This window comes from Moschus berezovskii, chromosome 5 (assembly GCF_049115385.1).
Source record: "Moschus berezovskii isolate FMDL1 chromosome 5, NW_MosBer_1.0, whole genome shotgun sequence".
Classification (NCBI taxonomy): Eukaryota; Metazoa; Chordata; class Mammalia; order Artiodactyla; family Moschidae; genus Moschus; species Moschus berezovskii.
Window position 1 is genome coordinate 27,002,412 of NC_142464.1, and position 13,599 is coordinate 27,016,010.

The 13,599-nt window shown below is 35.6% G+C and overlaps 1 protein-coding gene across 2 annotated transcripts in view; it reads right to left on the reverse strand.

The window, feature by feature from the left end:
- TET2 (tet methylcytosine dioxygenase 2) overlaps positions 1-13,599 on the reverse strand; it is a 146,789-nt gene that overhangs the window by 131,805 nt on the left and 1,385 nt on the right. The gene's annotated exons all lie outside the window — the stretch shown is intronic.

Consider the following 13,599-nt stretch of genomic DNA (forward strand, 5'->3'; position numbering starts at 1 on the left):
AAAAGCCCGTGCAGCAATGAAGACCCAGCACAGCCAAAACTAAATAAATATTTTTTTAAATTAAAAAAAAATATAGGATGAAGGAAGCAGAAATGGAAAGAGAAAAGCCAAATGGCCATAGTAAAATATTCTATAGGGTTTAAGGATAAATGTGCAAATAGGGAGATGTCAAAGATAATTCAAAATGTATAGAGAAATTATTTAAGCCGATGTCTTGGTTTCCTCCTTAGTAAAATGAGGATAATAATAGCACCAACAAAAACAGATGTCATGTAAGAAGTGAATAAGATAACCTCTGAAAACCCCTACTGTGGTTCTTGACACAATGTGAAGACCTCAGTTAATACTGGCTATTACTAGAATGATAAATATCCTATTATTCAATTTGAGGCAACGGTCTTCACCTCTCTAGTTAATGCAACAGATAGTCTCTAAAGTTTCTGTTTCTTGTCAACAATAGTCTATGATTCTATCCTTGAAAATGAGCTACATTTTTTGCAAATCTGATGAATGATTTATTGACATATTGAAGCAAATGTGATGGGAATCCAGGGAGCAATATCTTATAAATAGTGGGTGATGTCTCTAGTTTGCACAGCTAGATCTAAAATAGAAAAACATACTCAAACATACACATACAAAATTAAACCCACAGTCCAGAACAACCTGTTAAAAGTTCAGAGAGAGGTAGATAAGGTCTTGGTTAATTTGTTACAAGGAGGAAAAGAGTTTGAAACAAATCTCTTAAATGTCCGTAGCTTGTAATAAAGCATTTATTCATTGAAAACTATATTTTCCTTGTTTATAACATGTTCTCCCCTCACCCTTTTAGGTCTTTTTCATGTTTAAAAACAGTTGCTTGCCATTTAGTTGTATGAATACCGCCATGCTATTATTATATATTTTTCCAGAATTACCATTCACTCTTTTTTCCCCTTTATCATGATTCTACCAGATAAGAAGGTATTTTCGTCTGTATTGTTGTAGACATAGGCTCTTTGTAAACAAAACAGTTCTATACAAATATATCCAGTGATTTTGAAAAGCATTTCTATATCTAGTAGGATTGGCCTATTTTCACAAATAAAATTGGAATAATGGGTAAGAAACAATTTTAAAACTGGAGAAAATGGCAGCCCTAGCTCCAATTATCTGTTCCCATGCACATATGCGGTAGTATCATTAGAGCTGGTTAAATTGCCATAACAGCTTCCAAAAGAGTCTGAGTCAGCTTGGTTACGAAAGAGTGACACTCTTGAGAGCTTTGTCACCTCCAGTCCCTGGATACCAAAGCGCTTACTCACTTGTCCGGTTAAAAGCTACTATTTTAAGTTCAAAGTAGAAAGCTCCTTTTGGGTGGTAACGATAGCTTAAAATAAACAATCCAGAGGTTGGGGGGTGTGGGGGGGAAGCCTGCTTTAAGCATCTACTCTATTTCCCCTCCAGGCACATTTTACCACAATCAGCTCTTTCTTATTCTCTATCGATATTCATGACCCAGGTCATTAAACAGTTTGTGAGATACAGACCTCCCCTTTCCCCACTGTTGCATCATTGGTGTTCAGAATTCTGGGACTGTGTGTGTAAACGTGAATGCCATGTGTGCTTGACCACATGGGAGGGCATCATTATGACCTAGGACTCCTACGCTAGAGGGAACACCCGGCCAATTTTAACATCTCCACGCCAGCTGTTTGTTTTTATGTGTGAGCGCCTGTGTGATTCCTTAACCATCTTCTACGGAGCCATACAAAAGTAGTTTCTATAAAAGACCCTGGGGATTCTGTTCACCTTCACGATATTTGGGAAAATGCATGACATCAATATTTTTTAAATTTTATATTTGTAGACAGTTTTACTATGGTTTAATTAATCATTCCTACCAAAAAGAAATTAACTCAGAAGTCCAAAAACTTTTAAAGTGAGAGGACACACACATGCACGTGCAAACACATGCTCTCAATAGTTGCTGGAAAGAGAAAACAACCTAAATTCCCACACTGCATCTTGCTAGGTATCTTTCACATTTGATCTACCATTTCAATCTTTTATAATACAGAGACAATTGCTGTTCATCTCACCTTCACGAAGGAAGCCCATCTATTGAATACATGTTTACTGAATGCTTGCAGCTTCAGGTGAAACAAAAATACAGTTATATTTAATCCCTTCCTTAGCAGAAATGAATCAACTTATAACCTTTATCAAATTCTGAGTAGATTCAGCTTATAACCATATATAATTGACCATCCAATAAAGGTATAAAAAGAGAGGAAAATGGTAATGTTCTAACACAGGCTAAGATCATCCTTGTGAAAGCTCAAGAGTGTTCAGACATGGTACTGCTTTTAGTAAGAAAGTATACTCATAAGTAATTTCACACAAACTTTTACTATTTAAATCTAGGGCAATTAAGATAAATACACCATGTTCAAGTCAAAACAATGATAAGCATGCAAATAAAAAATGAAAATAATTTTTAAAGCTTATAATCTAAATTCACTAAATCTTAATGTATTAGAAAAATACAATAACTTATAACCACTAAATAAGTTATATATCTTCAAATTTGGAAGGAAACTTTACTCAGCAAGAAAAAAATGGAAAATATCTATTCCATTTTCTCAGATTTCCTTATGTTAGTTAAATTAGTTACTCTCTTGATAATTTCTTCTAAAAGAGCATATCCAGCTGTTAAACAGCTCAAATTTAATTTCTAAGTCTCATAGGTAAATAATAGACTTGAAGACATAACTCTAAATTATTCCATACCTAAACTTCCTATACCAAACATTCCTTGGTATTTGGTTTATCTCTTGGGGAGAAAATTCTTTATTTTGAAAAGTTGAATTCCTCCCATTTACAGTACCACATTTCAAAGATTCTGATCATTCCTCTTTTTAGAAAGATAGTGTGATTAGAAAAAAAATATTCTATGAAAGAAGACTTCAAACAGTCCAACTTTTAAGTAACTACAAGTTGATTTTTTTGGATGATTTAATTTCAATTCTTTGTTAGGCAAGGTTTCTATTTCTGGATAATCACTGACGGGTTGGAATATTTAAAATATGAGTAAATTTGAGTCCTTTTTTTTGTATTGCATTTCAGGATCCTTTTTGATCAAAAAGGACTCAAAATTTACTCATATTTTAAATATTCCAACCAGTCAATTTACAATTTAAAAAAGTACCAGGAACACAGGTAGAGACACAAATTCTTGGTGTTTTAATTATTTTTAACTTGAGACTTAAAGAAAATGAGAAGTATAAATGAAAAACTCTTAAACAATATGGGAAAAGAAGAACAATTCCCTAAGTATTGAAATCTAATTTAAAAAAGAAACACCATGTCTTGATATGTAACAAGATGGAGGAGGGCTGAGGGAGGTGTGATAATGGGAAATTCAAGAGGGAGGTGAGAAACGACAGGGGTGGGTACAACTGAACTGGATATGGAAGATGATCAAACAACCGTTTTCCTGAGTACTCTGTGGTCAGTTGTCGAGTTGCGAAGTCAGTTTACCAATTCTCTTGCATCTGAAGTTGCTTACAAATAAGAAAATATTTTTCAAAAAAAAAGGATTTGTGAGACTGGGTGGCAGGCATGTGCATTTCTGTCACAAGTGGCAGAAGTAAATTACAACCAGAACCAAGACACAATTTGCCCACATTTCGAAAACACACACACAAAAATATTTGGCATAACGGATTCCGTTTGCTGCAGGAGGGGGCGGGGAAAAGAAAAGAGTGATCCTATACTAAGGCACAGCCTTTGAGGCTCCGGTAACTTGCATATCGGGTAGATCCTGACCTAGACGTCGGTGAACTTTGATGCAGGACCCCATCAGAGCCAGACAAGGGCTCCTCCATTATGAATAAAATTGATTCCTCCGCGCCCACGGACACACAAGCCCGTACTCTGAGCTGTTACGTAAGAGTCTCCGGAATCCCTGGATGGTGTTTGTAAATAGCGCTGCCATGCGCACGGAACCCACGTGTCAAATGTTGATGTGACCGCGTGTAATCGCAAGGCGAGAAAGTGTCAACAAGCTCCAAAGAGAAACCTCCTATTTCTTTCGCCCTAAAAAAAGAGCATGTGAGTGTCAAGGAATTATTTCTAAGGGAGGTTTTCTCTCTCTCCTTCCAACCCCTGCCCCGTGCAAAAAAAAAAGAGTAATGGGAAGAACTGGAGGAAATGACCAATCTCCATCACATTTCTTTTCTTCTTTAAGTAGCTCCTGACCTAGGACATGATCAAAATTAACTGCCTGTCTAATTAAATTTAGGGCAAGTTTTGTAATCTCAACAGTGAATTCTGAATGCACTTTCTACCTCCTCTCAAGACTTCTTGTTTTTCTTATTATGAAAGATAGCATTACACAACCACTAGTAGGACATTAAGTAGGCAAACTGTTTGCAAAGTAACAGTTCTATATCCAAATAAAATTACACTATGATCCTTTCAGAGGGAAGTATCCAATAACTTCATGTGAGTGAATGGAAATACAATTTAGTTTTCTGTCTTCTTATTTTAAATTTTACCCTCACTATACTCATTGTATCTTTTACATGGGTTTGTTAACAGAAAACAAACTATTCCTTAAGGAGGCCAAATTCTTACCTATATTAGAGGAAACTGACAATGTCAACAACTAAGCTTTTTATTCCTACATATGAAAAGCTTCCCATAATCTTCAGGATTACTTGAAACATGACAAATTATAACAATGCAAAAATACTGATGCAAATTGTCAGTAGTAAATTAAACTATTAAGAAAAATTACTGACTTCAACAAAGCCTCATGCATATTTTTTAGTCATTTTAAAATACCATATCCTATATATGCTTGATTAAAAATGCTGTTTTAATATATTGAAGTTTTAGTTCCCAAAGTTAACCAAATGTCCTTTCTTATTTTGATTTCTGGTAGAAATACATAATTATGTAATAGTTATTTTACCTTTGTAAGCTATTAGTAAAATGTTTACTAGCTTTCTTTTTGGTTAATATGTTTTTCTCCAAGCTATAATGTGGTAGATAAGTCAAAAATTAAAATACAACTTTGTTAGGTTTTCATTTTAATTTTATATATAACTTCACAGGAGGAAAAAAACACACCATTTAGGTGAGTAGATTACAACAAAGATAGATGAAATCTAGAATGCAAAGCTTAGAATGTGTACTTTCTTGCTGAACTATACCTGCTACTCTTTTTACAAAAATAATTTATGTGGTGAGTATTTTTAGGTTGGAAGATTTGTTCTTCCTTCATGCTTTTTAAAATTTTTCCTGTTTTAATGAGAAATAATTGACATACATCACTGTATGTTCTTCCCTCATGCTTGAAAGTATCCATTTATGGTATTTTTTCCTTTTATTAGTTATGTTTGGCACATGAAAATATGAATATAAAGCAAATTAATATCTGAATAATTTAATTCACTTTTTAAGAGGCTCACTCTAATTTTATGAACTATCACTGTATTTGTAGAATAATTTCTTGTCCTGTTATGATGTACGCAGTAAGACAAACAAAAAGCTAATAGTGATCCAAACTAATTAGTAGGAGTCCAAAAGTAATCCTTTTAATACAAAAAGCATGAAAGGTTATAACAGAACTAACAGAACTTTATAGCCAATGGCAAATATGAAAATTCTGTGACTTCAAAGTAAGAAACTTCAAACAAAAATGTAAAAAGTGCTGAAAGGACAAACATTAAAAAATAAATTAATAGGAACAAGACAGTAGGTTAGGGATGGAATCTGGGTGTGGTATCATTGCATTATTTTTAGATTCTTGTGCTTTACTTTAGAATCAGCACAGCTAATAATTAAGGTATTTTTAAAATAATAATTAAGTACTCTTGTTTCTCAATGCAGGCAGCAATGAAAAATAGGAGAAATAACCCAGAGATAGACTACATTATATCCTCTAGGCTTCACTATCACTATTTAAGCCTTTTTTCTTATCCATTGCTAGATTTAAAAAAAAAATCAATTTGAGGAGAAATAATAAAAACTCTAAGAGTTGGGTGAATAGTTTCTATTAAAGTATAATCTAATCATAGAAATGATATTTAATACTCTATCAAGAAAAAGACATGATGAGGCAAGTTTTAGCAATAACTAATGAATCATGACAATAGTAATTAAAATGATCATTACTTTGTGACATCCACAAATTTAATAAATCTCAAAACTGCAAAAGTAGCAAGTGAAAGACATCAATACTATGTATGGTGTACCTTTGTGGGAGATCTACTGTCTATGTCTGACCATGGCAAGTCTGTTCTCTCTGAAGAGAACAGTCATTCCTTCAGCAAATACCACAGTCCACTGTTTTTCTTTTGAATATAGTGTATCTTTCATGGGCTTCTCTGATAGCTCAGTTGGTAAAGAATCGGCCTGCATTGTAGGAGACCCTGTTTCAATTCCTGTATCAGGAAGATCCACTGGAAAAGGGATAGGCTATCCACTCCAGTATTCTTGGGCTTCCCTGGTGGCTCAGCTGGTAAAGAATCCGCCTGCAATGCGGGAGACCTGGGTTTGATCCCTGGGTTGGGAAAATCTCCTGAAGAAGGGAAAGGCTACCCACTCCAGTATTCTAGCCTGGAGAATTCCATAGACTGTATATTCTGTGGGGTCACAAAGAGTTGGACACAACTGAGCGACTTTCACTTTCACTTTAGAAAAGCAAAGATGGAGTACTATGCTCAAATTCAGTGAATAGTTTTTTGAATATAATAAAAATAGCATGAAAATCTACTATCAGCTGAGGAGGTTCAAAAAGTGTCACAAGAAATAGGGGATAGTAGAAGTAAATAAGCTACTCATCTCTCCCATGAGAAAGATCAGACCTGTATTTTACCTTATTGCTTTCCATAACAGTCACTGGACATGGAACAACAGACTGATTCCAAATTGGGAAATGAGTACATCAAGGCTTATATTGTCACCCTGCTTATTTAACTTATATGCAGAGTACATAATGAGAAACACTGGGCTGGATGAAGCACAAGCTGGAATCAAGATTGCCGGGAGAAATATCAATAATCTCAGATATGCAGATGACACCACCCTTATGGCAAAAAGTGAAGAACTAGAGTCTCCTGATGAAAGTGAAAGAGGAGAGTGAAAAAGTTGGCTTAAAGCTCAACATTCAGAAAACTAAGATCAGGGCATCTGGTCCCAACACTTCATGGCAAATAGATGGGGAAACAATGGAAACAGTGACAGACTTTATTTTCTTGGGCTCCAAAATCACTGTGGATGGTGACTGCAGCCATGAAATTAAAATATGCTTGCTCCTTGAAAGAAAAGCTAACCTATGGTTAACCTAGACAGCGTATTAAAAAGCAGAGACATTACTTTGCCCACAAAGGTCCATCTAGTCAAAGCCATGGCTTTTCCGGTAATCATGTATGGATGTGAGAGTTGGACCATAAAGAAAACTGAGAGCCAAAGAATTGATGCTTTTGAACTGTGGTGTTGGAGAAGACTCTTGAAAGTCCCTTGGACAGAAAGGAGATCCAATCAGTCCATCCTAAAGGAAATCAGTCCTGAATATTCATTGGAAGAACTGAGAGAGAAGCTGAAACTCCAATACTCTGGCCACCTGATGCGAAGAGCTGACTCATTTGAAAAGACCCTGATGCTGGGAAAGATTAAGGGCAGGAGGAGAAGGGGACGACAGAGGATGAGATGGTTGGATGGCATCACCAACTCAATGGACATGAGTTTGAGCAAGCTTGGGAGTTGGGGAGTTCCCCAACAGGGAAGCTTGGCGTGCTGCAGTCCACAGGGTCGCAAAGAGTCAGATATGACTGAGCAACTGAACTGAAGAATCGCTATGTCAACTTCTTGATGGGTAAAAAGGTTCTAACAAGAGTGTCTAACTTGAACCTGGCACAAATATACAACAAACCTACAAGTAAATGCTATAATCATACTCTTAAAAGGTATCTCTGGGTCATTTCTATAGCTATTCCTTGAAAAAGTAATGATTACAGTAATTACATGAAGCCAAGACATGTCCTCATTGAGTATAACAACAGGCACACATTATTAAAGCTGAATGCTTCAAGATCATTGGCTCTTCCCTTGGAGCTGTTAACAGTCACGGTATCAAGGTAAGGGACCCAACTGGCATCATTCTCAACAGAATAAAAGGGAAAGCAGTACTGCTTAACAAGAAGAATGTTTGGTATCCAAGTATATAAAGCTAGAAATTAAAATGAAACCAACCCCAAGTAATTCCTGTGTGTCAAAAAAAAATGTCCTAATTTCATAGGGGCTATTCCTAAAAATCCGAAGTCATTTTACCATTAACAATCTGTAAAATTTTGTTGGTGTTTGTAAAGACTGGCTATACGTAGCAAAACATGGACAGTCATCAATGTTCAGATTCTTTTTCCCACTTGTCTTATATCACAAAGACTTCTGCAGACCAGTTTCTTTTCTCAAACTGCTTTCACATGTATATTGTTAATAATGCTGCTATGAATATTCAGGCACAAGTTTTTGTGTAGATAGTTGCATGCATTTTAAGTCTCCTTTTATGACCTTCCCTACACAGCCTATGTTACCGCTGCTGCTGCTGCTAAGTCACTTCAGTCGTGTCTGACTCTGTGTGACCCCATAGACGGAAGCCCACCAGGCTTCCCCCGTCCCTGGGATTCTCCAGGCAAGAACACTGGAGTGGGTTGCCATTTCCTTCTCCAATGTGTGAAAATGAAAAGTGAAAGTGAAGTCGCTCAGTCATGTCCGACCCTTAGTGACCCCACGGACTGCAGCCTACCAGGCTCATCCATCCATGGGATTTTCTAGGCAAGAGTACTGGAGTGGCTTGCCATTGCCTTCTCCGATGTTACCGCTACATGTTTATTATTAGTGGCGGTATAGCATAGTGGTTAAAAGACTGACTTCAGAGACAGATTGCTTAAATTCAAATCCTAACTAGGACATGTACTGGCCGTATGAAATTGGGCAAGTTATTTAATCTCACTGTGCATTAGTTTCCTCTCCAGAGACAGGGATAACACCACCACCAGTCTCCAGAGTTGTGATGAGAATCAAATGATGTAACTTGAAATGTCATAAAACATTAAAAGCTAATGCAAAAATATTTTAAGTAAAAAAAGTTTGAGTAAACAAAATCAAATGATGTAACAAAATCTATATTCTGATACATATTTTGATAAGGCATGGTAGCATAATCACATGATTGATGAAGTAAAACTGTGTTAAACTTCTGTTTTCAGGGGGGGAAATGTTTAAAATTATCTGATCGAATGATTAAATTATCTTTAAAATGGTATATAGAATGAAATATACACATACACAAACATTCAAGTCAAATCTGAGTAAGGTTGGTAGACTACATCAGTGTCAGTCTTCTGACTGGGATATTATACTATAGTTCTGCAAAATGTTACCACTGGGGAATACTGGACAGAATGTCCATGTCCAATTATTAGTTCATACAACGGCATGTGAATCTACAACTACTCAATAAAATTTTCAATTTAAAAATATAAATTCACTAAACATCATTCAACTGTATGCTTATAATGAATGGCTTTTATGGGACAACTGCCATAACCTGTAGAAGTTACATTTAAGGAAAAAGCAGCATCATTACTTTCATCACTGGTATCACCAAAGACCTTTTACTTTGTTTTTCTCTTATGCACTGAGAATATAATACACATTTTCTAATTAAATGACATTTTTTAGCTTCTTCTACATCATTCATTATATCTTTTCCCCCTCAGCCTTTATTTAGAATAACTGACATATAACATTGTATAAATTTAAAGTATACAACAATTTATAATAGGTACATATTGGGAAATGACTACCACAATAAGCTTAGTTAACACATCCATGACCTCACATAGTTATGAGCAACTTTCAAATATACAATATAGTATTGCTGGCTATAGTCACCATACTATGCTTTCAACCCAGCACTTATTCATTTTATAACTGGACGTTAGTACCCTCTGGGCACCTTCACCCCACCACCCCTGACCCCCAACAAATTAAACCTTGACTTAGTAGTATACCAATAGATTCTATTAGGGAATAAAAAGACATAGAACATAACTCTTTGTAAAAAATTTATTTATTTTAATTGGAGGCTAATTACTTTCCAATATTGTAGTGGTTTTTGCCATACATTGACATGAATCAGCCATGGGTATATATGTGTTCCCCATTCTGAACCTCCTCCCATCCCATCCCTTAGGGTCATCCCAGTGCACCAGCCCTGAGCACCCTGTCTCATGCATCGAACCTGGACTTGCGATCTGTTTCACATATGATAATATACATGTTTCAATGCTATTCTCAGAACATAAATCTTTCAACAGACATAAATCTAACTTGAAAGAAGCATTTATGGTATTTTTAGTGAAGCAATCACTTCATTTTATGTCCTAAATTGTCCTCCAAAACACTTCATCCCGATTCACTCATCTTTTTACTTAATTCTCAGATTATCCAAAGCTTGAATCGAAGTCAGTTTGAGGAACAACCCTTAGTAAGTATAAAATATTGATTTCCAAATTCTTAATACTGGAGGTAGGTTGACATTATCACTTAATTTATTTTTTACACAAAATATTGAAAATCCACCTACCATCTATTCATACTTCTTGAAACCTGGCACATTTAACTGCATTTCATGACAAGTGGAAAAGGTATAAATGAAAGCTGATAGAATTTACTATTTTGGAATGGGCAACCAAAATCTATTTTATTGAGAAAGTATTATATGTCTGTCTTAGGATTTTTCTGCATTGCACAATTTAGGATAAGAATAATGCTGGAAATAAGCAAATACACACAATTCTTTTTGGCTGCTAGTCACAATGATTGAGGTGTATTGCTTTACCCTCTTCCTTTCTGAAACTCTTCTCTCCTACAACATACCAAAACAACAGATGCACCATGTAACCTTCTTAAATAATGCCACAGTATTCACTGAGTTTTGGCAGTGAATCAAAATAGAAATTGGAGATCTAGACCAAGTAAATACTGTATATTTGGCAAAATCATTTGTGGTTGTGTTCTTCAACACAGTTTCCAAGATAACCACTAGCTCTACTTGGCAACCCTACTGTCCCACAGTTAAGACTCCATTTGTAAAGCTGGCTTAAGAGATATTTTCTTGCTACTGGCTCTGGTGCCATTACTACTTTTAAGAACTACTGTGCAGTGATGGCCTAATAGTTGAGAAAATGTTACTTTCATGAACCAACACTGACAGCGAGCTGATCCAAAGTTTTAACCCATCTCCATGACTCAGAAAGATTAGAGTAGAATAGTCTACATGGTTGTTTACAAAAGAAGTCTCTTCCTAGTGAAGATGGCTAGGTAAGACTATTAAATTCTTCTAACTAATGACATCAACAACAAAGACAACAATTGAGCCCTTGTAGTAGAAGGAATTAGGGCAATGAAAAGCAGATTGAACACTTTCTAAATATTAGGTATTCTAAAAACTGTCAAACATCTATAGCTTTTGAGAACATTTTACGGTAATTACTTGAGAATTCATAAGAATATACTAACTTGGATTTGGGGCAGGATGAAAAATAAGAAGGTGTTCTGCCAGGTGTTTCTGTGAATCATAAGAACTTCTTAATGAGTCAGCAAATAAGGAAACACATTTCAATAGTGACATCTGGCTTACAGCACCGTGTATGGGTGGAGCACTGGAGAAACTGATAGAGAAATTCTAACTCCAACAAGTGAAACCAAAGCATTAACTCCAGCCTTTGTTATCTATTGTAAGTCTAGTGCCCAAACAGAACTCTGGAAGTCTGTCATAACAGCTCCTGGGCAGCTGCATTTCACTTGCTGGGAGTGACATGACCCTGCCCATGTCCAGGTCCATGTGCCACTGAATCAAAATCCTATCAATCCTGTTGGCTCCTGGCATGGACCAGCATGAGGCCAGACCTAATTAGAGCCCTAAGAAGTCTGGTAAATGTGTGAATTTAAACAGGACAAGAGACTTCCCTTATTCCAAGTTAATTTCTCATTAACCATTAGCTCAAGTTTTAAACATAAGCAAAACAATATTGTAGTTTAAGAAAAACCATCTATCTTATTATTCTCCACTATGACTCCACTACAATTCAATTACCCAAAACAGGTCAAGCTGCGAAATTTTTGGAGAATCCAGGTAGCACTGACTTTCACAAAGAGCTGAGGTTATATCTTTCATTGTAAACTATTCCACAGTAATTCAAGTAATTTTTCTAATAAAAGAGAAAACACTTTTATTTGGATTTGTGAATAATATGTACAGGTCCTTCTTATAATCCTTGAAGTCCCTCATACAATATTCATTAGCAGCTACTTTCAGAAAAGAGTCTAAATTGGATGCTGGGAAAGAACAGGCCTTCATGGTCACATTCAAAATGATTAACCAATGTAGATATTCTTATTTATCAACGTGAGCAACAAATATTATATCTATTATTAGTTGAATGGCCTGAAGACAGTATATACAACATTGGAAAAGTCCCCCCAAAGTAGTTAGATCCTACTCTTGGCAAAAGGAATTATGTATTTTAAATTCTGAATTGCTGGGATAATTAACCACAGTTTTCTCAACAGATAGTAAGCATTTCTCTAAACTCTTTAAGTGTTTTCTTTATTATATGAGGACAAATAAGAACAACCAAATGAGCTGTTTCTATTCCACAAAGATGAGTAACACGTCTCCCTTGTAATCATGCCTCTACAACGATTAAACTTAACTGCTTTCCAGAGATCAAAATGTAGAGTTACAAAGTGAACTACTAAGGAAAAATAGTTTTGGAGATGTGATTTATAGAGCAATGTCCATTTCTGCATTTTTTCCCCATTCATCTTTTAATCGTATACATGACTTCTAAACTTGTTTGACTTTCCAATCTTTCACTAACACTTCTCTGTTTAATAGCATTAAAATATCAGTATTTATTATGTTGAAATGTATATTCTACTTCAAACCTGTTATGAAACACACAAGCAAACAAGGAAAAGAATATAACTCTGCTCCAGTATTTCCACTTTCCATTAAAATGCAAATATAATGATTTCATTAGCCAGGCAACAATACCCACAGCCTCAAATCAAACCAAACCATAGCCAGTATCTTTCCTATACACATTTCCAACTGTCCCTAAGATAGAATCTTACTCTTATGTTGGATCATTTATTGATGAATATTTTTGGATTTGGATTTGCCATTATCTATCCCTGATTGGAGAAAGAAAAGCATGATGTATGATTCGAGATTTTAAACTGGCTGTATTCTACTCCCTAGACAGGCAAATATAAAAATATTTTACGAAATTTTAAACGACTGGAAAATGACCCCTTTTCAATTCCTAAACAGTACAAGGAGGAGGAGAAAAACTCACTCAGTACAATTAACAGTATGTCATGCGGGCAACAGCCTGTAAATTTCACTTATATTTCACATTCGACCTTCCCAGCAGTCTATCCAGCCCACACTTTATTTTGCCACAGATAGAAAACTCTCCATAGAAACTTAGCTTAGTATCACTAGAAAAGCAGCCTCCATGAAAAAGATTCATC